This window comes from Pinus tabuliformis, chromosome 9 (assembly GCF_031772625.1).
Source record: "Pinus tabuliformis cultivar Carrire ecotype Pingquan chromosome 9, CPIR1, whole genome shotgun sequence".
In the NCBI taxonomy this organism is placed as follows: Eukaryota; Viridiplantae; Streptophyta; class Pinopsida; order Pinales; family Pinaceae; genus Pinus; species Pinus tabuliformis.
Genome location: NC_142307.1, coordinates 1874933780 through 1874958199, shown reverse-complemented (window position 1 = coordinate 1874958199; position 24420 = coordinate 1874933780). Strand labels below are relative to the sequence as shown.

Sequence of the window (24420 nt, the reverse complement as noted above, 5' to 3'; positions counted from 1 at the left end):
AGAAAACCAAATACTTCGATGCTAGTGCACTGTAGTGACTGTATTTTCAGTCTCGTGTGAGAGAATTGTTTGGGGAGCTACCGAAGGCTCCCAACTATGAAGAATTATGAAAAGAGATCTAGCTTTCTTTTTTTCTCTAGGAGTACCAGATGTAAGAAGATTATACAGAGAAGGCATCAATAATGGAAATGTCGGAAATTTATTTACAATTTTGTCTCTTCCACTGCAATACAAGGATATAAAAATAACAACACAATCCTCCTTGTATTTAGGTGAAGTAGAACTCAATATTAGAAGGCTGGCAATTAGAGGGATTGAAGAGGTTTCACAAATTGCAAGAAATCCCTCTAGTTGATTTGCAAGAACAACAAGAACAGAAACTACATTATTTGTAAGACCCGCCATGTCATCTTCCAATGCATTAATTAACAGATGAGTTGCCCCATATGTTATTACCTGCGAAACATTTCCATCAAAAATTGAAAGATTAAACAAGGCAGTAGTTGCATCCCTCTTTCCTCTGACAGTTCGGTCGTGGAGAAGATTTATCAAGGTTGGAATGGCTTCTGGCCTCTCTCCAATTAATTTATTATATTCATCAACATAGGAAAGGTTGAAGAGCGTTGCAGCGAAATTCTCCCTCGCCTTTGTACTGCATCCATTACTGAGAACATTGATGATCGGCAGTAAAGCAACAGATTGCATTCTTTTAGATTTGTTCCTCTCATAAATAGATAAATTTAGGAGTGTAGTTACCACATTTTCTTGAACTTTGGGATCGTGGGAAGATAGCATCCATACAAGAAAAGGTATGGCTCCTACCTCTGCAATGCAATTTCTATTTTCCATGTTGCATTTAGAAAGAAGTATGAGTTCATAAGCAACCTGCCTCTTCGATTCAAAGGATCCTATATTTTTTCTATAAGGAAATACACATTCATCTTTGCAGCTTCTATAGATACCTTAGTACTCATAGTGCTTTCCATTGACGAATTTTTCATGTTGTTTCCTTGTTTTTAAAAAGGGATGTTATGTGCATCACAATACTGAATAATAAGGTTGCGGAGAGCATGATATGGAATAAGATTTGTATGCAAAAGTTTATGTCCATTCTTCAGACAAGTAGAGTGTCCTTCCTCTATCCATCTGGTAATGGAATCTAGTTCATACGTTTTCCCAGCAGAAACAATGACTGGTTCTCTCATCAAATCAAGTGAGATCGGACATCTAAAATCATCTGGAATAACAGGGACATCCTCTGCTCTGGAAACTCTATGTTCACTTGATGGCTGTAATTTTGCATCAAATTCCATCTCTGTAACCCCAAATAGGACACACTTGCAATAGCGCATGAAACCAATCAAGCTATGAATCATTGAAACATTTTGATCTGCACCTACCTTATTTTGATTTCTCATCTCTTCCTCCAACAACTCTATCTCTCTTAAACAATCCCTTGCATTCTTCAGATGGAGATCGTCAAGAATTTTTCTGAGTTTAGATTTCTTCGAGGTCACCACCTTCTCGAACTGATCAAGAACAGCAAGCACATCTCTGCAGAGCTGTTCTTCAGCCATATCAATGAAAAGCTTAGCTCTTCTGGCCTGACTGTGAACCAACTCAATTTTCTCCTTAACCTCGTCTGAGACATCCAACAATCTCAAGTAAAGTACATCCAATGCAGTAGCCATGTCATGCGTTAGAACATAAAATTATTTGATATTTCCTCAGTTTGCATCACCAACCAAACATCTCCACTACAGTCCTCCAATAAATATTTTATGTTCTAGAAAATAATATATAGGTTTCTTAATCATAGCAAAGCAGAGGGAGGTAGTGAAACCCCCACATCTCTGACTTCTTCAAAAATCATAGACAAGACCTTAATTTTTCGCATAATGGAGATTGCATTTCTCCTTTGGCATCCTATAGGCTTCTCGCAACATATTATTTGTTCAGCAAGAGGAAGTAAAGCTTGTAATAAAGATACACCAGAAATGTCCAGTACAGGTACAAATATAGGACCTCTTAAAAATATAGGACCTCGCCTAACTTTTCCTAAGAAACCAATTATTGGCTAGGAAAGCCATCTATTTCCCCAATATAAACCACAATCTAATGCCTAATATATGCCTAATATATATGTATATAACACTTTCCCCTGAAAACCTACAGTTTTCCTAATTCACAAATATTTTATGATATTTAACCTTGAACTATACAATTTATCCTTACAAAGCTTATCTTGGACTCCAACTATTTGTACATTGTTTTACCTCTAAATGCAACTGTATTTTAATCTGTATGCGCTCAATTTGGCCTTAAATAATGGTATTTAATCTAAAAATTGCAACAATGTTACTAGAGGTTAGAATTATAAGAATCTAACATAAGCTATGAAATTGCGAGAATTTAACCTAAGATTATGCAATTTGAACTGAGGTTATCCAATTTAAAGTGAAATCTCTAAGTTTGATCATTATTTCTGCTATTTAACACCTAACCATACAGTCTAACTTGAAATCTAATTCACTAATAGTTTGTAGAGACTATCCTATAGTTCTTTTGGATTTCTTGTCTCCTTCTAAGATCTCATACACCAATACATATATGTACAAAAGATTACTACAATATTTACAGCTTCAACTTTCAACCTTAGGATTTCATTAAGAACACTGCAATATCTACAGCTCTGGCCTACAAATCTTTTTTTCTTTCAACCTAGGGTTTTGAAGTTCACGATAAATAAAGAAAATTGAAATATTTTCCAGACCAGAACTCGAATATCCGGCTCTTTCTTCTTAATCTTTCGTCCAAACACTCATATAAAACCAAAATAAAAAACCGCAGAAGAGGCATTTACCGTGCAAAATCTGTTGTGCTGGACAAGAAAGGATCTCGGATCGATCGAACCAGTTTCTTGTTTAAATGATCGCTTTGAAGCTCGGAGCAAAACTCCTTAGCAGTGAAGCATCCATATATCCAATCAATACGGAGGATTTGTCAACATGTTTAAGTCAATGTGAGTAACCTCTCGACTCTAATATGTCATTTAGTGTTCGATGCTTTTTCCACTTCAATGTCAAAAAATTCTCTCCTATCATTGTCAGTGTGAAAAAATTCTCTCTAGATCTGATCATCCTTTTTCATTCGTGCATTTTCTGACATTAACTTTTTCTGGCCTCCGCCAGATCTCATGGCTAAGGATTTCCCCTCTCAGCATCCATTTTCAGAGATTAAATATTTCTCGCCACTGTATATTGTATATTGTCGAACAGAGGGTCCAAGCTTGTGCATCAAACAGAGGAAGGTCCAAGCTTTGAAACGGGTCCATCTACCTATGATTCCGGTTCTTAAACAAATGGTTCTACCTCTACAGGATCATATGATTTTGGAACAAAGCGACCAGTTCTTAAATGAATGCTTCTACCTCTACGGGATCATATGGATTTGGAATAAAGAGAGCCTTCAGAGCTCAACTCGACGCAGGTCTTCCTTCCGGCCAGAAAATTTGTCCTTTCAACGACAGAACAAGATGAACAATATTAGGGATTAAATCAAGAAATGGGAGACAACCATGTGGCAGTTTTTAATTAGAAGTAGGACGGAAAAACTGAACACTTGGGATTGGCTTCGGTGAATAGGGTTTTCTTATCCCAAGCTTGCAGTGAACGATGCATATCGACATGAATATGATGTTGGTCTAGTTGTTTACATATTTTAATTTTAACAAACACATGATCAAAGCAAATATCAAAATTCTTTGATACGTTAATACTCTTATTATCCTTTGCTTATAAGGGATTATAGTTATATTATCCTCCGCTTCTAAGGAATTATATTTATCGGCGATGAGTCAAGTTACTTTTCTTTATTATTAAATTGTGTGAATTTTACATCATAAAGTGTTTTTCCTATTATATATTCATTTAATTTATTTAGAAAAAATAATTTTTCTTTTATTTATTATACAGCTTGAGTGAGCTTAATGGTTAAGAGCATGTGTTTCCTCCTAGGAGGTCAAAGATTCAAAACTAGAAGGGGGTAGAGTATGTATGCCTTCGTAGACTTAGCAGTCAAATCGCTGCACAGAGGTGGGTCCCTTGTCCCACAAACAAGGGGGTCTCATACATCAATTTGGTGTCTAGCTTGGCTGTGACCTTAAAAATGGATATTATTATTATTATTATTATAAAATTTTAAAAATTCAATTTCTCGATTCAATGAGATTATTTCTTTTTCCCCCTAATTATCAGCATTAATAAATCAATTTGAAAAAACAAATTTCAATTATCCACTTTACAAGCTCTCACAACTTGTAATATATGTTATGGCACTGCAATTAAAAGTAACAATGGGATGGAAGTTATGGTGCAAGTTATCTAGAAGGGTGGTGTACAAACCACAAGGGTAGCATACAAATGACAACAAAAATTTCACTCCCCGGGTCATATGGAGATTCAACCACATCATCCTCTACCACTTGTAATTGTGAATATCAAGTTCATTACAAATCTAATTTAATTTTTAACAAGATACCAGCAAAATAGAGACAACAAAGGTAGTAAAGAAAATATACTTAAATTCATCCTATGAAAATATTTATAAAGGTATAGAGATAAGACAGAAAAAGATAAGACACAAGAAGAAAGAAAATCCAGGATGAAAGAATAAACTAGAGTTAAGATACTAAGGGTGAACTAGGCAGTTGGATGCTCGAGGATGCTAGAGACAGTTGATTTTTCCCAAACTAACAAACATAATGGACTTGTCACAAATGAAGCTTAGTTGGCCTTGTCTTCTACATAGTTTTGTAACTCTATTGCATCAAATGCTAATGCATCAATATTTACTCAATAATTGAAGCATTTGCTTTTACGTCATCATAGAAAATATTGTGTCCAATGGACAAGATTTATTGTTCCAGTTATAATGGTAGGGACATTATAAGTATATAATTTTAACAAATTTATATGAATAGTATATACACACATAAAATAAAAATATTGTATTTGTAAATTTTACTAAGTTAAGATTTCTTGGGTACATGAAGTGCGTCCTATATCTTATCTATGAAGAGATAATATTCATCCTTGTGTTGTTGCAAACATTGAGTACACTACTAGGCACACACAAACATATCATATTTAGTCATAGAAAGATGATAGACATCATTTCAAATTACATGGGATTTCATGAGCCAAATAGAATTTTGCTACAATTTCCGTATAGAATGATAAATAATGTGTAGGAATTTACAGGGTAACTTCCTTAGATAGAACATCAAAGGACACCGCTCACAAATATATCATGAATCAATACACCAGTATTCAAAACCCTCAAAGAGGGAAACAGTCCACGACCTGAGCCAATGCAGCCACTTCAGGTAATTTATTAATAAAAGAAAGAAAATTTACATAATCTTCTCCTATGAACTTTCACCTTACAAATGACCCTCTATGCTCTTTAAATAGAGATCATGGACCAATTGGGTGTTAAGCCACGGATTAAGTGTTGGTAATACTGAGGAGAGGATGAATCGTCGGATGACTTCATGTCTAGAACATATTGTGACCGTCGGATTGTAAGTTACAAATGTACATAGTAAAGAAACACACTTTACCAAACTCTACACTAGACCAAGTTATACTTAACTATTTCCTATGTGTCGGAATATCCTAACATCCCCTCATGAGAACAAATGGGATAGGATTGAAGGATGTACAAATATGACACAATAAGAGAAGGAAGGAAGCATTAGAGCCTATCTACCATTAGTGACAACTTCCTGAAATCCAACCATAAATCAAAGTTTAGTAAACTTCACCTTTGTGAGATCCTTTGTAAAGATGTATGCAACTTGATCATCGGTTGAATAATATTGCACTTCAAGAACATGGTCATGAATGAGCTTTCTGATGAAGTGCATGTGTAGTTCAATGTATTTTCTTCACTGATGTTGGACTGGATCTTTTCATAGCTAATTGGCACTTTGATTATCACACCAAAGTGTAGTTGGATGCTGCTGCTGAAAGCCAAACTCTAACAAGATCTGACGAAGCCACACAACTTCCTTACTAGCTTCTATGACACCACGATACTCTGCTTCTGCTGAAGAAAGAGAAATGATACTTTGTTTCCTGCAAGCCCATGTAATAGGTCCAGAACTAAGAGTGAAGACATAACCTTCAGTAGACTTCCAATCATCAGGGTCACCAGCGCAATCGGAAATGGTGAAACCAACCAATAGGGGAGTTTCTTCTACACTGTAATGAATCCCAAACTGAACTGTACCTTGAACATAACGAAGTATTCTTTTAGCTGCTTTCCAATGACTTTCATGTGGATTTTTCATAAATTGAGCAATAAGGCCAACAACAAAGGAAAGGTCAAGATGTGTATGGGTCAGGTACAAAAGGTTTCCTACAAGCTAATAGTATAAGGTGGCATAAACTTCAGGGGAAGTACAAGTGACTGAAAGTTTGGCTCCAGACTGAAAAGGAGAAGGGGCTGCCTTATAGTCTTCCATATAAAAGTGGCATAGAAGATCAGAGGCATACTTTGACTGGGAAAGGGAAATACCTTCCTTGGATTGCAAGAATTGAAGACCAAGAAAATAATGCAAGTGTCCTACGTCTGTAATTTCAAACTGCTTTTTAAGGCTGGACTTCACATGGTTTATAAGGTTGGGATCACTACCAGTAAGGATAAGATTATCAACATAAAGAAAAAGAATGATAAGAGACTTACCCACTTTCTTGGTGTAGACATTATTATCAGAATGACACCTAGAAAAGCCAGTATCTGAAAGAAAGTTATCCATTTTGGCATACGAAGCCCGAGGGGCTTGCTTGAGACCATAAATGGATTTCTTAAGCCAACATACAAGGCTGGAGTCTGTTTGTATAAAGCGAGGAGGTTGTTCCATATATATTTCTTCATGAAAGCCCCCATGCAAGAAGGTAGATTTAACATCCATCTGATGGACATACCATTTGAAAGAGGCAACAAGGGAAAGAACAAGGAGAATAGAGTTCGTTTTCGCAACAAGGGAGAAGGTTTTAGTATAGTCAATGCCTTCAACTCGTGAAAATCCCTTAGCAACAAGACGAGATTTATGCTTATCAAATTTTTGATCCAGTCCAAAATTGGTTCTGTAAACCCATTTACATCTAAGAAGTTTTCTTCCCTTTGGAAGAGGAACAATATTCCATGTATCATTTGCCAATAATGAACAATATTTTTCATTCATAGTTGTGTCCCAATCTGAATGGCCTGAAACTTCTGCAAAGGTGTCAGGATCATAATTCATTGAAGCTTGAGCGAGTAAAGAAGAGGCTCTACCAAATTGAGAACATGTATTTCGCTGATCTATAGGATCACCAGCGAGAGAACACGCTGCATCCTGAGTAGCACGAACCTATTTTGGAAGCTGAGGAGCCGAAGGAGGATCTTGAGAAGGCGGGCTAGGATTGTCATCCTCGCGGTCATCATCTGAAGAAGAAATATTTTCCAAAGTAGAAGGGATAGAGAGAGGTGGCACATCTGTCGAATTAGGCTCGTAGGTTTTCAGCAAACTTTACATCTCTTCTAATGATAACATTTTTGTATTTAGGTGAAAGAAGTCTATATCCTTTGACATCTTCACAATATCCAACAAAAATATATTTTTCACTCTTAGGTTTTGAGGCTTTATGTTTCTCATCAGGAATATGGGCCCATGCTTCACTTCCAAAAACACAAAAGTGACTTACATCTGGTTTAATTGAGCTCCATGCTTCTTCTAGAGTGATATTATTTAAAACCTTAGTAGGAGTGCGATTTACTATGTAATTTGGACAGTTAATTGCTTCTTCCCAAAAATTAAGACTAAGTCCTTTAGATTGAAGCATACAATTAGCCATTTCCTTTAAGGTGTGATTCTTTCTTTCAGCTACACCATTTTGTTGTGGATTATATGGAACAATATGTTACATTTGAATTCCATGCTCAGTGAAAACGTTGATGAATTTGTTGTTAAAATATTCTCCGCCATTATCATATCTTAGCTTAAGAATTTTATGTCCAAACTGTTTCTCAACAAAGGCCTTAAAGGCCAAGAACATGCTAAATACTTCATTCTTGAGTTTTAAGAAGTATACGCAAGTGCGTTTGGAGAAATCATCAATGAAAGTTAATAAATACTTGTAGCTAGAGAATGAAACAACTGGAAGTGGACCACATAAATCACTATGCACAAGTTGTAAAGGGGTTGAGACGTGCCAAGAGGCATGTTTTTCAAAACTATCCCAATGGTGTTTTTCGAATACACATCCAAAACAAACACCATCTCTGCAAGATACCATAGGAAGACCTGTCACCATATTTTCCTTACATAGATTTTGAAGGGAGCGATAGTTTAAGTGACCAAATCACTCATGCCAAAATTTTCTCACTTCATCATTATGAGCAAGAAATACCGATGGAAGAGTTGACGACCCAAAGTTGTTAAAATTATACAACCTTGTAGAATCATCAGCAATGCCAGTAGCTAAAATCTCTCTAAGATCTCTTAGGTCCTTAATTACAACATCGTGAGGTGAAAATTCAACGATTTTATCTTCACCTGAATGAGTTATCTGATATATAGATACAAGGTTGCAAGATAAGGTTGGAACATATAATACATCATTAAATTTACCATTGTCTAGATGAATAGTTCCAGTCTCTACAACACTAAGATATCTATCCTCACCAACATATATATTTTTGGTGTTATAATCATTTAAGAAGAAAACATGGCTTTGTTTTTGTCCATGTGATAAGAAGCTCTAGAATCAATGAGCCACTCATGAGAATGAGAAGAATAAGATACATTTAGTGCATAACCAGACTGACATGCTTGACAACCACATGCAGAATGTGTTATTCCTGAAGACGAAATTGAAGTTGAAGAGTGCTCCAAATGGATGTTATGCTTCTTCATTGTTGCTTCCAAGGCTTACATCTTCTTAAAGCATTTGGATTCTTAGTGACCATCTTGATTACAAAAGTTGCAATGTCTATTAGTCTTCTTCCCTTTGTTTTTATTCGCTTTATCATTTTGTTGAATTTATTTTTCATTTTGAGACTGAAAGTGCTGAGGACCCTTGGTTGGTTTAGGACCATTATTTTTAGGATGTTTCTTTTTAGGATTCTCTGAACTTGGTTGCTGCTGGGCAGCTAAGGCTTTCTTAGAAGAGTTTCCAAGATTAAGAAGGCCAAGATGTAAGAGTTTTTCTTGTTATCTTATTAAAGAATCACAAAAGGCATCAAAAGAGGGGGATTTATAGGCTTTTCCTTGAGAAATAAAGGCTTCTCTAGTAGAATTGAAGGTGGAAATAAACATAAAGTAGGTTGGTCCTAAATTAGTAAGAATGGAACAGATAAGGCTACCATCTTCTTTCTTAACCATAACACCTTCCAAGAGAAGTCTAAAGGTCTTGAACTTGGACAAAAAATCTTCAATGGAAGAAAAATTATTCGGGTCCAACGTAAGAAACTCATTTTCGAGTTGATGGGCTCTAATTTTATTTTTAATTCCAAAAACTTTATTGAGTTGTTTTATTGCTTCATCAGGTGTATCAAGTTTCACGATATGGAATCTAAGGTTTGGAGAAATAGACATCCCTATCAACCCACGTGCTTGATCTTGCTTATTTTCCCATTTGACTACCTTATCTTCATCTTTAGGTTTAGACTCTTGGCTTGAGGCTATTCTATAAAGACCTTTACTTCTAAGTAAATCCTCCATGTAGGACACCCATTGGAAGTAGTTGGTGTTGTCAAGAATAACTTGCCATGGAATTTCCATTTTAACAGAAACTGAAGCTATAGATGTTGAAACTAAGTGTTCAAATGGAAAGATCTCGAAAAATTAGGCCGATACAAAAAAACAGCTTTGAAAACGGCTTCCGGATGAAGAAGATATGGCTTTATGAAGAAAAGTTGTTGAAGATGCCGACGAAGTACGTGAATGTGCGAAAGTGAATGATAATGTTATATTTTGAAAAAAAATCCCCCTTTTTTCCAAAATTAATCTAATTGACTCACTTTAAAAAAAAATATATATGTGACCCACTTTTATAAATAAGTGAAAGTCACTTTTACAATGGTACATTATGAGCTACACACTAAATTGTAACTTAAGTAAAGATAAAGAGACTTTACAATTATAAGTGACTCACTTTTTATAATGGGTGAGAACATTTTTACATAAAGTAACTTTAAAACGTAAGTTACATGTGTTTTCTGAAAAAGTAACTCAACAAAAAAAAAGACTTGAACCTAAGACCTCTATTCTCATAAAGTAACTTTGGACCAAGTGAGCTAGTTTAAAAGGTTAATAATTTTTGGAAAAGAGGAAGGTTTTCTTTTTTTAAGTCACTGAAGCTATGGAGTACGTGCTTACTTGAAAAAACCCTTTTTCCTACAAAACAAAAAAGAACGCAAACCAACACGGACATGCAAAAAAAAACCAAACCAAATCTTATGGCTTGACGTTAGCTTTCTTAATAATATATATATGGTATGTTTATACCTAGAACTGCTTCCTTTGAATTGTTGCAGATGGGCATCTATTTTCTCATAATTAACCACCTCCTTATCAGTGAAACATATAAATAAATTCACATTGATATAGATGAATGTATTCTATAAATTCCTAAGAAACTCTAAAATGACTACCATTATTTTAAAGAGTGAACAATAAATTGCAACAAAGTCTCTTAATTCGTTTTTTGGGATATTTTACTTCACATGACCAAAAATATAGTCGTACAATGGATTTACCAAGTTATGGAGCACCTTCTTAGAATTATAAAAGAATAATACAACCACTTCTGTTAGAAAATCTAGGTTGCTATCACCATGTAGAAATTGCACCTATTTGAATTAATTGCTCATATAGGAATCCATGCATTTTTCTTCAATGAGCATTGAAAAACACTTTCCATGACCATATCCTAGCAAGCTAATCCCTTAGGTAGCTCAAAGGAAATTTAGTTATCGGAAGTCCTAGTTAAGAATACCACCAACTCTAAGCTTTAAGGAGAACCCAGAGCACATAACACATTGTTAATGGATTTGGGTAGAGGGATGTTGGCCACATGCTACAACTTTGTAATAGTGCTCAAAACAAACACATGATATAATTTTAACAAATGTGTGATCAAAGTAAATATCATAAAGACATATCAAACTTCTTTGGTAATGTAATACTTTTATTATCCTGTCCTTCTAATAAATTTTAGTTATAGGTGATGAGTCAAATTACATTTCCTTAATATTAAATTGTTTGAATATTACATCATAATGTTTTTCCTATTATTACATCATTAAATTTCTCAATTAAACGAGATTGGATGACGCTAATTTTTACTCCTAATTATCAACATTAATAAATCGATTTGAAAATAAATTTCTAATTCTCTACTTTACAATCTCTGACAACTTTCAATATATGTTATGGCACTGCAATTAAAAGTAACAAAGGGATGGAGGCTATGGTGCAAGTTATCTAGAAAGGTGGTGTACAAACCACAAAGGGTAGCATACAAATGACAACAAAAGGTCCACTCCCCAGGTCGTATGGATATTCAACCACATCATCCTCCACCACTTGTAAATGGTGAAGATCAAGTTCATCACAATTCTAATTTAATTCCTAAGAAGAGGCCAACTAAATAGAGACAACAAAGGTAGTAGAGAAAAGATACTTAAATTCATCCTCTGAAAATATTTATAAAGATATAGAAGAGATAAGACGAAAAAAGTGAGCAAAGATAAGAGATAATAAGAAATCAAATCCAAGATGAAAGAATAAAGTAGATCTTGGATACCTTAAGGGTGAACTGGGCAACTAGATGCTTGAGGATGCTAGAGATAGTTGATTTTTCCCAAACTAACAAACATAATGGACCTTTCATAAATGAAGCTTAGTTGGCCTTATCTTATATAACATTGTAAGCTTTGAAACAAGAATTGATACGATTACCTGTTTTTTTGAAGTAGCAAAAAAATCATCCGATTTTGAAAAACGTTGATTCATAATACACTATATTTTTTGGAGCATATTTTTGACACTTTAAATTTTCTTATGTATCAAATATAAATATTTGTTTTTAAATGTTAGTGATTTTCATGCTGATTTTGAAACGTGTTGATGCAGCATCAACTCTTTTTTTTAGAAGTTTTATTTTTGACACTTTAAATAATCTAATGTATTAAGTGTGGATATTTTTTTTTAAATGTTACATTTTTTTACACTTTAATTTTTTTTATGTCCAATTATTTTTTAAATCATGATTATTTAACAAATTTTATAATTGTCTTCTTTTTCTTTTTTAAAAATGTTAATTACTTAAAAAAACAAATATAAAAATATATGTAAAAACATACAATAATAATAATAATAATAATAAATCTTTAAAACCCTAAAAATTTGGAAAAAAAAAACTATAAAAATAAATAAATAAAAATACAAAAAATTAAAAGCTATTAAAAAAAACTAAAAATGTAAAAAAAATAAATAAATAAAAAATTGATTTAAACAAAAAAACGAAAAACTTAACCAAAAAAATGAAAAATATTAGGACGTTTTAAATAATTCAAAAAAAAATTAAAATTAAATAAAAATTAAATTAGAAACATAAAAAAATTATAATAAACCTAAAAAACAAACAAAAATCAAATCATCAAACGAACAAAAAGACAAACATTACCATTATATATATATATATATATATATATATATATATATATATATATATATATATATATATATATATATAAATGTGCCCCGTATGCCGTTTGGTGGGCAAAAGGCCGATTATGAGAATCTGCCTTCAGCCCCCCAATGGCCCATTGGGCACATTTTTTTTAAGTTTGAAAAAATATATACTTTTTAAATTTTCATGGTAATGTTTTTTTTTTTTTTTTTTCAAAAATATTTAAAAGTTTGTTTTTATTTTTTTGTTTGCTTTGTTAATTTTCTAGTCTTTTATTTTAAATCAAGTTTTTTTTTTTTTCTACTATATTTATTTACTTAATTTTATAGTCTTTTGACTTTTTTTTTTTTTTTACGAGATAATTTTTTTTCCACATTTTGTATGTTTTTTTTTTAAATATGTTTTTGTTATTATTTATTTCTATATATTATTTATTTTTAGTTTTAGTTTTTTAATTCTTATTTAATTTTGTTTTTCTTTCTTTTTTGACATTTTTATGATTGATTTTTTTTGTTATTAATTTTTGTTTTTTTTTAATGTTTTTCTTTGTCTTTTTATATATTTGATTTTTTTTGTCTTTTTTTATATATTTGATTTTTTTTTTTGGTTTTTTTTATGTTTTGTTTTTAATATATATTTTTATTTACGTTTTGTTTTTTTTTTTACTTTTTTTGTTTTTGTTTTTTTCATTGTTTTATTTATTGTTTTTATTTTTAAATTTATGTTTTCATTATTCTTTTGAAATTTTAATGTTTTTCGGTGTCGTCATAAAATCATTTATGGCATTATTTCAAATTGTTGAAAATTTATTCTAAAAAAAAACAGACCTTAATTGTTTGCAGATTTCTATGGTGTGGTTTTTGAGATTTTGGGCTCGGATATTTTGCATTATTCATTTTTATGATGTCTACGCTTCGAGTCTAGAACAAGCCTCATCCTTAGGACTGAATCTACAAAGAAGAGAAAGGGCGTTATAAATATGAAATGGAGTGTTTAATGGGAAGATTTTTCAGTGCAAATCACATTATAATATTTTTGTTATCCCAACTCTCCCTCTCTCGCCCCTAATAATTAATAATGTTAAACAATATTACTTATACAATCTCATAACATGGTTGATTTTAGGTATAATTAAGATTCAGATAAAAGCATAATATTAATAATCTAATAACATAGACCTAAAATATCAAAAGTCAAATTATTAGCTAAATAATAATATCAATACTACTCTTCAACAAATAATAATAAATAAAAAAGACTTATAATTTCATTAAAATTAAATTAAATAAAAATGAAAATAATAATTTATTACTATACATTGTAAACATATATTACTATTTATGAGTAAAGTATTATAAATTCATTTAAGAAGACTAAAAATAATTTTATTACATACATTGATAAAAATAAAAAAATAAAGAATATGCATTAAAAGCATAAAATTTAATTAAAATTTTGTAATAAATTGAATAAGGGTCATACTAAATGAGTATAATATAACTCAGATTAAAATAAATATTAGTAAAAATTAAAGCATTAAATTAAAAAATTAAATAGAATAAGAAACTTATAAATAAAAATAATTTTTTTTATTAATTATATGACATAAAAATAATAATAATAATTCTATAAAATAAGTAATTATTTACCTTAAGTTGGCCATCTCCCCACTTTGACAACACTCCATTTCATATTTATAACGCCCTTTCTCTTCTTTGTAGATTTAGTCCTCAGGATGAGTCTTGTTCTAGATTTAGACATCATAAAAATGAATATTGTGGAATATCTGAGCCCAAAATCACAAAACAAAACCTTATTTCAACATCAACACATGTTGAAAATTTACCCTAAGAAAAAAGTGTTATTCCAGCATCAACACTTTTCGTTTTTAGCACTGTTTTTCATGTTTTTTTGTTGTTTTTTTTTTGCTAGAGTCCTCGTTTTGAGTTTATAGTTCCTATTTCAAAGTCTACATTGTTATACATGGTTTAGTAACTCCATTGCATCAAAAGCTAACCCGTCAACATTTACTCAATGATAGAAGCATTTGCATTTACTCCATCATAAAAAGCATCACAACCAATGGAAAAGATCTATTGCTCCAGCAGTAATGGTAGGTACATATTAATCATATATATAGGTATTTAGAAATTTGTAGATAATTTTAGAAAAATCTATATCAATAGTATATACACACATAAAGTACAAATATTGTATTTGTAAATATTACTAAGATATGATTGGTTGGGTACATGAAATAGATCCTATATCTTATCCTTAAAGAGATAATATTCATCCTTGTGTTGTTGGAAACATTGAATACACTATTATGCACACACAAACATATCACATTTAGTCACAGAAAGATGATAGACCTTATTTAAAATGACATGGGCTTTCATGAGCCAAATAGAATTTTGCTACAATTTTCGTGTAGAATGAAAAAAATGATATTGAATGGAATTGTTTCTAGAGTGATGCACCTTACCTTGATTATTGTTGTTAAACAATGTGTGCAATGCTATGCATACATTTTTAACTCTCATACATTTTTAAATATATCCACTCTTACAGCGTCATGTGAAAATGACATACTATTTTAGGTCTTAAGATTTGAACATTTCTTGGAGTGTTCATGTAATAAAAAATTATAATGTATATATCTATTATAGTAATGGATGGTATGTTTATATCTAGAACTTATTCCTTTGAATTGGTACACATGGGCATATATTTTCTCATTATCAACCACCTCCTTGTCACTGAAACATATAAATAAATTCAATTAATATAGATGAATGTATTCTATGAATTCTGAAGAAACTCCAAAATGGCTATCATTATTTTAAAGATTGAACAATAAAATTGTAAGGAAGTCTCATAATTTTGTTTTGGGATATTTTACATCACATGACCAAAAAAATAGTCATACAATGAATTTACCAAGTTATGGAGCAACTTCTTAGAATTCTAAAAGAATAATAGAACCACTTCAATTAGAAAATCTAGGTTTCTATAACCATGTAGTTGTTGCACTTATTTGAATTGTTCATCTAGGAATCCATGCATTTTTCTCCAGTGACAATTGAAAACCAGTTGCCATGTCCATGTCCTAGCTAGCTAATCCCTTAGGTAGCTCATATAAAAGTTAGTTATAGGATTACCTAGTTAAGAATACCACAACTCTAAGCTTGAAGGAGAACCTGGTGCATATAACATTTGTTAATGCTTTTGGGTAAAGGGATATTGGCCACATGCTACAACTTGTTAATAGTGCTCAAAACAGAGGTAAGGCAAACTTATTCCCTTGGATAGCCAAATTCATGCACAATTTTATTGAAGAATTATATATATATACATACATTACAAGGAAAAGACCTTCTAGCGGAGGTTTTTGCGGAAGCCCTTATAAAAATAGCCCAAAAATCCATTTGTAGTGGAGGTCACTAGTGGAGGTGGGCAGGTGGATGTTTTAGCGAATGTTTCTTTGACGGTGTGTCTAAATTATTCAAGTGCACCAGTGCTTTATTATCAATACATGCACTTGGGTTGGATATAACATGGTGCAACATAGATTTTTTTTATTTTGAAAAATAAAAAACCATGGTGCACTAGATACCCAAACACACTAGTTCTTGAAAATTCGCTAGCACTGAACTCCTTCATATAGTAAAATGTATCAATTCTATTAGACAATGACATCATGATGCAGTAAACGTATAAAAATTCCCACGACATCTTATAAAGTGTACCGATATACATTTCTAATTTCAAAAAAAATTGGTGCTATTGTAAAACCACGACATTGATGCGTTACTGCTAACATAAAGCCACCGTGCATCTCGGTAAACTACCACAATAATTTTAAATTAAAAAAAAAAAACATGGTGCTTTTGGATATAGCCACCTTGGTGCACTTCTCATAACACACCAGAGAAGGTTAAATAAAAAAACACTCCTGACCGTAATTTTCATTTTTACCATATATAGGGTGGGAAAACACTGAAGCACCAGTGTAACGCTTGCCACATGCAAGCGCCCTAACGTCAGTGCTTGTCTTTCTCACCACCTTTCAGTATCGTACTCACCGTTTGAGTTTCCAATTTTTTTCAAACGATGTGAAAATTGTATTTTCTACATTACGTGTTCGCAATGCCTCCCAGATGACCGAATGTCTAGCTAATCTCTATGTTTCTTTATAACTTAAGTTTTTAGAAGATTAGAATTACAAATTAGGTTGAATTTATCAATGTTTTTTCAAAAAAAAAACCGATGCACGATGCGCTTGATATGTTCGGCTTGCACCAGGCGCGGTGCACCCTATAAATTTACAAGGTTCACCGCATTTCAACGCGTGAACATAATGCACCACTATTGTGGCGATGCATTTTGTATATATAAATGCATCGGGAAAGATGCAACAAATTGTGCGTCAGTGCGTCATTCTCGGTGGGTTTATATTTACCAAATGCATCGCAAACACATATTTTAAAATATTCCTATAGCTTGATGTGTTCGATGACCTGAACATACCATTTTGGTTCCAAAAGGTTATATGTGTGCGTCGATGCACAAGTATACCACATCGCTATGAAAGTTAAATTTCTGAAACACCCGCGGTGCGTCATACTTATGTTTTCATAGTTATAAATAAATGTTTCATTTAATAAAAAAAATGTATTTTATGTATGAGGATGATGTATTTTATATGTCAATCATGTAGTAGAGACGTCAACATAAGGAGAAGCAGCAGGAGTAGGAGTAGCAGGCGAACCCATACAATATGTTCTGACCATGGTAGCCGAGAGAGAGGGAGAGGGATTTATACCCTTGCCCTATTATTGCAGCGACGTGAGCACTCTTTACGATGCATGCCTCCTCAAGTACTATGAGGCGAGTACATCCTTGAAGGCACATTCTGTCCTATTGGTGCATTTGATCTGCCAATGGAATTTCTAGAAGCAGGATTTCCATTTCGGTCCTGAGTTGTGGTATAGGCCCACTAAGAAGGACATTCATTTTTTCACTGACCAATCTGGGAGAAGGGATTATTTTCCTCATCTCCTTGATGGTCTCCATGTTGCTGGAGCTGAGAGTAAAATTTCATACACTCTGATATATGTCGGGCCTCATGCGGTCCATCAATCAGATTTTCAAGTTCGTGGTGGATAGATACGGATTTCTTCTTTTTCTATAGAGGAGGATAGGTGCCTCTCATTTTTGGTCAACAACATTTCACATTCTTGTGGTGATGGGAAACACATTAGTTTCCCTCTTTAATATTATTCTGATTCTTTGATTTAGGGGCCACGTTGCATCAAACGGTTTTCCAATTTTTTTAGGCAGTTTTGCATAACTTTAGATAGATGTCGTGTGGTGTCGAGATAGGGGAGGGAGATCTTCCCTTTTTCTTCCGAGTATTTTATTTATTTTTTGAGAGGTTTTTGGATACGAGGCCTACATTTGATCGTCGACCTCCTAGGCCGATCACTTAGGCCCGGATGTGCATGTGGAGGAAGATGATGCCCAAGAGGTGCATGTCATAGTTTCTAGCCAGGATTTGGGAAGAGGCACTAGAGCTACTGGCCAGTGTGGATGACCATGTGTTTATCATGGTTTTTGGTATCCATACATGGGGATTGATTGGAGATGATGCCCCGACATCTTCATCATAGTAGATGAGCCTCCATATGATAAAGGTAATATTAGTGTTTTCTTTAAATTGATCTAGTTTCATTTTCTTGTTTAATGAATTAGAAGAAAATTTATCCTAATATGTTCTTTAACTTGTTTTATTAAATTGTTTAATACAATTATCTAATTATTTTTGTGTAGTATATATTTTGTAGACATCAACTCATATGATGAGGACATGCCTCCTCCCCCACCACCAAATGGAGGAGATGAGGAGATGGGCAAGGTCCAAGAGGGTGAGGGTGAGGCACATCCTTTGGGAGGCATGGGAATCTAGGGGTGGAGGACTATTATGAAATGTTGGATGGAAGTCGCCTTACGAGGCCTTAAGACATCAATGCAGATCCAATGTTCGTGGATCTCTACAAGACCTGTCCTCGAGATTTGATGTTTCTTATGCAACATGTCATCAGAGCTAGTAGGGAACTTGTAATAATTAGGGTTGGAGGGCATCATGAAACAACATATCCATCAGATGATGAGGGTGGTCATGATGATGATGAGCGTGATGATCATCAGCATGATGATGAGATGGTGTTGATGATGCTTCTAGTGGTGCCACTCCATTGGATTATGTACTTTAAGGTGTCAATGATCCATATGGTAGTACACATGCTCGTTAGTCACATGATGATGTCGAGATTACAAAGCTAGAGGATTTACCATATGTTTCTCCCGAAAAAGCAAATCGGACACCTGCTCCTGCTGACCTGCCACATCCTTCTACTGCAGATCAACCACTTCTTATTACTCCACCTCAACTGAGTTCGAAAAATATACTTGATCAGACAGTAGTTGACCATCCATCGTCTTCTACTATAGACCAGGATGCAGGCACTACTATGTTTGTTGTATTAGATATTTGGTTGCACTTATTTGACTTCATGATGTAGTTATTTGACTTCTTTGTATATATATATATATACATACATATATATATATATATATAGATATATATATATATATATATATATATATATATATGGTGTTGGTGTTGATGTGTATATTGTTAGGTCATGTTAGATTTTTTCATTTAATGTGCTTACAGATAGATGTGTACGTGATAGAAGTTATTTGACATGAGATTTATATTAATTTGAGGATGTGTATGGTGATGATGTTAGAATACAATCTTTTTGTTTTGTTAGATATGATCACGATGATGATCTCCTAGATTATTAGATTTGTGTCCTAGCTAATGACGGCTATATGTGCTACTAAAAGTGTATATAATTGGATGATGGTAGTGAATTCGAATGTGTATCTTACATGATGTGGCGTTTATATGTGCTACTAAAAGTGTACATAATTAGATGATGGTAGTGAATTCGAATGTGTATCTTAGATGATGTTTATGTTTGTTAGATGATTATCATCATGATGTTTATTTTTATGAAAAAAATTTATTATAGATTATATATTGGTGAATTTATATCAAACTTCTATATATGAAATTGCGCGTAAACCCACCTACTTTAAAAAAAGGCAAAGATATTTTTATAAATTACAAAGTTTAGAATGGTTGAAACTATGATTGTAAAATTACCATAAATATTTTTCTATTGCTTAGATAGTTCATTGATTTTCAATCTTGCTTAATTAGTAAAATATTTCCATAATCACAACAATAAAATAATTAAAGGTAAAATAATTTAGTTAGTTCTTAAAATGATGAAAATTTTGTAAATCATTCAACTTTTAATATAAAATATTATTAATAATAAAATATTCAAAAATGCAATTTAACTAATTCAATATTGGTTTACAAAATTCAATCTATTGTTAAATTTAAAAAACTTAAGTTAGAACTTTTTTTATAACCTGCAACCTAGATCCATCTTAACTCTAGATCTACCAAATGCCTAGAGGGATCAAATTTCTTGAGATGCAATTATCTTTTTTTAGTGAAAATAGATTTTATCTCTCTAGGGGCTTGGTGGATATAGGTAGATCGTATATTAATATATATGTAGTTGACATTGAAATATTTTATTTATAATTCACGTTGTCTGTATTAAAATGTTAAAATATGCCCCCTCATATTTTTTTCATGTATGTATACATTTAATTATTTTTACTATTAATATTTTCTAAATTAATATTACATGTCAAATCCATATTAGACATTGAAAATTTTACAAATACCCCCTCATACATTGAATTAGAAATCAACTATTAATGGAATAAGAATTCTCTCAATCTTTCTCACTAAAGTGAAAATATAAGAAAATTTTCAATTTAAATTACTTTATTCTTTAAATAAAGTATCTATAAAATTATGTTATTTAATATGGACATTGAAATATTTTACTTATGGTTGTCATGTTGTCAATAAAATATTTTTTATTATAAATATATTTTTGTTTTAAATATCACATGTAAATGGAACATAGAATGAATTACACATAATGTAATATCAATAATACTATTTCTTGTCATGTGAAAAAATTACATTTTTCCTTGTAGTAAAAAGTAAATTATATTTTTTTTAAGAAAATGAATTTGGATATTCCACATTTCTCATTTTTAATTTGTCCATGTTTCGAGTCTAGACCAAGACTCATCATCAGGACTGATGATGAGTCTTGGTCTAGACTCGAAACGTCGACAAATTAAAAATGAGAACTATGAAATATCTGAATTCATTGTCTCAAAAACCACACCACACAAATCTACAAACCTATATTTTTTTACTCATTTCATTTCTTCCTCATAATAAAAGCTAAATTATTATTTTTACTATTAATATTTTCTAAATTAATATTCCATATCAAATCCATATTAAACATTGAAAATTTTACAAATACCCCCTCATACATTGAATTAGAAATCAACTATTAATGGAATAAGAATTCTCTCAATCTTTCTTAACTAAAGTGAAAATATAAGAAAATTTTCAATTTAAATTACTTTATTCTCTATCTAAAGTATTGTGATGACCCCGGAAAATGTAAATGTGGAATTTTACTATGGTAAAAGATAGTGTGGTAGTTGTTGTTTTTATTTTACAAAAAAAAAAAAAAAACTCTAATATATTACTTTATTGAGAAATTTAAATATATTTCTTGGAATGTTGGCAGCCTCTTAAAGGAGGATTTTAAAGAAAGAAAGTCAGTTATGATAACTGATTGAAACCACCCTCCCAAACAGGGAAAAGTCCTGGGAGTGGGGGGAAAATTCTGTGTTGTTGGGACAGACAGAAAGATTTTTCCAGGAAAAAGGAAAAGGAGGAAAAACACAAGAAACTGGTTAAGTCTGGTGAGGACCAGATAACCAGGCACAAGGTGCATATATCTTGTTGAGGGCTGTAGGCCTGCAAGATAGCTCAGGGGGAGAATCCAGTCTTATAGATGGATCTCAAGGTTGGGTGGTAAGAGCAAATTCGGAATGCAGGTGAACTTACTGAAGTGCCTATTTACAACACTGGCGAACCAGGTACGAGTTCATATTGCAGAGAAATTAATTAAGTAGTGAATGCTGACTATACAGTGGTTTTACAGTAGTTGAGGAATAAACTTTGTGACCCATATCTTTCATTGTTGTCATGCTATTTAATATAGTTAAATCAGGCGGATAGATCTATTTAAAATGATAGAATATTTAATGATAGACATTTTAAAGGAATAACTGGAGTGACAGGGGTAGCCCCAAGTAAAGAAAACGTAATGGGATAAACGGTCTAGAATACCGTGGTATGTAACTAGCTGTTAATATGTCGGGAACAAGTGACAGAGACATTTTAGTCCCTGTGCAAAGAATTGCCGGACTGTAAATCTTCCCATTGAACTCCAACAGAAATGTGATAAGCGAATCTTAGAAACACAAGAGACTGTTGAATCTCAGAATTTAGCACATTATTTAAAAAAACAAACTATGTGATTGTAAGAAATGGTGAAACCATACGATAGACCAGATTGAAACTGCTGCCGCTAAGAATAATGTTCAAGCTTATAACCAACGGAGGAATCAAACAAACGCAGATAACCGGAAACAGCATCATATAGTAATCATGTTAGGGTTTATACAATCTCGGAGGGTATGCAACCGTGACTGTGAACACGGCTGCGTGAGAACCCACTGGAGTAACTGTATAACAACAACAAAGTAAAGTGGATATAACTCAACTCTATAACTGAAAAGAAACATTGCGCTACAGCCTGTCGGAAATTAACTAAGGCATGGTTAAACAAAGCCGAAAACATCATTTAAGCAATATCTGTTCTATGGCACAGTTAATCAGAGCTGATACCATTACTAAAGTAAAATTGTTCTATGGCATCGCTAAACAGAACCGATATCATCATTTAAACAAAAACTGTTAACATATATATAAGTGAATTCGAAAAGAACCAGGCCGTCACAGAGACGGAAAAAGCCTCAACCATATCCGGAGGGCGAGTAATAACATTAACGAGCACGACATTAACGAACAATAACATTAATGTACAAAACGCAATCGACCCAGAAGGGGCTCAGATAAAATAACACACAATGCAAAGATTAGAATGAAGTTCTGATAATATAACTTTGGAAAAACATTTTTATATAATCGAAAACAAAATATGTAGACTTGTCCAGATTGGGGAAAACGTTAACCAACAAGTTTGGCATAACGGCCAGCCTATTTACAGTCTGCACTTATATATATACACAGAGGCATTAAAGCCCAAAAATCCCGAAAGGGCAAGATTGCCCAAACCAAATCCACAGTCGAATGAGACTTAAACACAGAAGATCTGCGTTATCTCATATCTCACCAGAGCAGATCGAGGATATAAACCCTGAGATTAAGAAATACATACAAGCCGTGAGGATCCCCTCAGGAAATACCTCAACAGGACCGTAACGAGAAGAAAACAAACATTAGAAAATAGACTGCAATAATCACAAGTTATTGATACATTATGGTCGGAGGAGCCTTAGAGCTCTCGCACCCGGAAACAAGGGTCGACCTCTTACCTGGAAGTTGCCGAGAGAGCCGAGGCGCCAGTGCTAACATTCCGCCGTTGGTAAAGGGGCTCGTAGCGAGCTCCATCTGCATACACTTCCACAGCAAAAGAAAACCCCAATCAGTATGAGCATTCAGACAAGTGAACATCCATAACTCTGAGCGCGAACAACAGAGATAAAAGCGGAAGAACATACAAGCAAGCGGAAATGCATTACCTGTGCAAGCTCTCGATGGGAAAACCCACGGCCTCGGTGCTGTCAACAGGATTCAAGGGCGGCGCTGGTGGAATCGAACCGGTGCCTGAGTAACCAGAGAGGAGTCGAGCGGCCCTCATGGAACAAATGAACCCCAGGCTCGTTCCCACGGGCTTAAGTATAAACCCAAAACCCTTGAACTTACCCCAGCCCTCCGATCTGAAGGATAAATCACCGCCGTTGATGCAGCGCGGGAAGCCGGAGCGGGAAGGTCGAGAGGGCGGAACCCGATGTGTCACATGGCCAAGCGGGTGAGCCATGCCACCTGCCGAAATGTGGACGAAGGACATAAATGCAGCTAATGACTCGACGCCGGCAGAGGCTGCGGGTCGGACCAAAAATCACCGTTGCCAATTCAATACACGTCATGAACAGTGAAGTCGAAGAGCCATAGGGTCGAATATCAATATCATAAGCCCAAAACCATAAACAACATTTTACTGTGCAACATATAAATTAACGTGCAGTAAGGTATAGGGGGAGGGTCGTATGATATTATATAGTTACAGTTCAAATCATTTTATTTTTTTTTATTTTATGTATGTATATATATGTTGGGTGTGACAAATTGGTATCAGAGCCCAGTTTCAACACTGTGGCCTCAGGAACGACATGTTCCACTGTGCAGAAAATTATTCCATACATATGTAAAGAGAGATGATAAACCAACTAACTGCTGTTTCTGCCTATTTTAGGGGTGAGATACAGGAACACAACAGCTGATAGTCAACTGGGAAAATAAAAAAGTGAAATGCAGGGAGCCGGCAGTGCCCCT

The 24420-nt window shown here is 33.3% G+C and overlaps 1 pseudogene; it reads right to left on the bottom strand.

Moving 5' to 3' along the window:
* Positions 1-21: 21 nt before the first annotated feature.
* On the bottom strand, positions 22-23905 carry LOC149156375 (U-box domain-containing protein 1-like; annotated as a pseudogene).
* Positions 23906-24420: the final 515 nt, after the last annotated feature.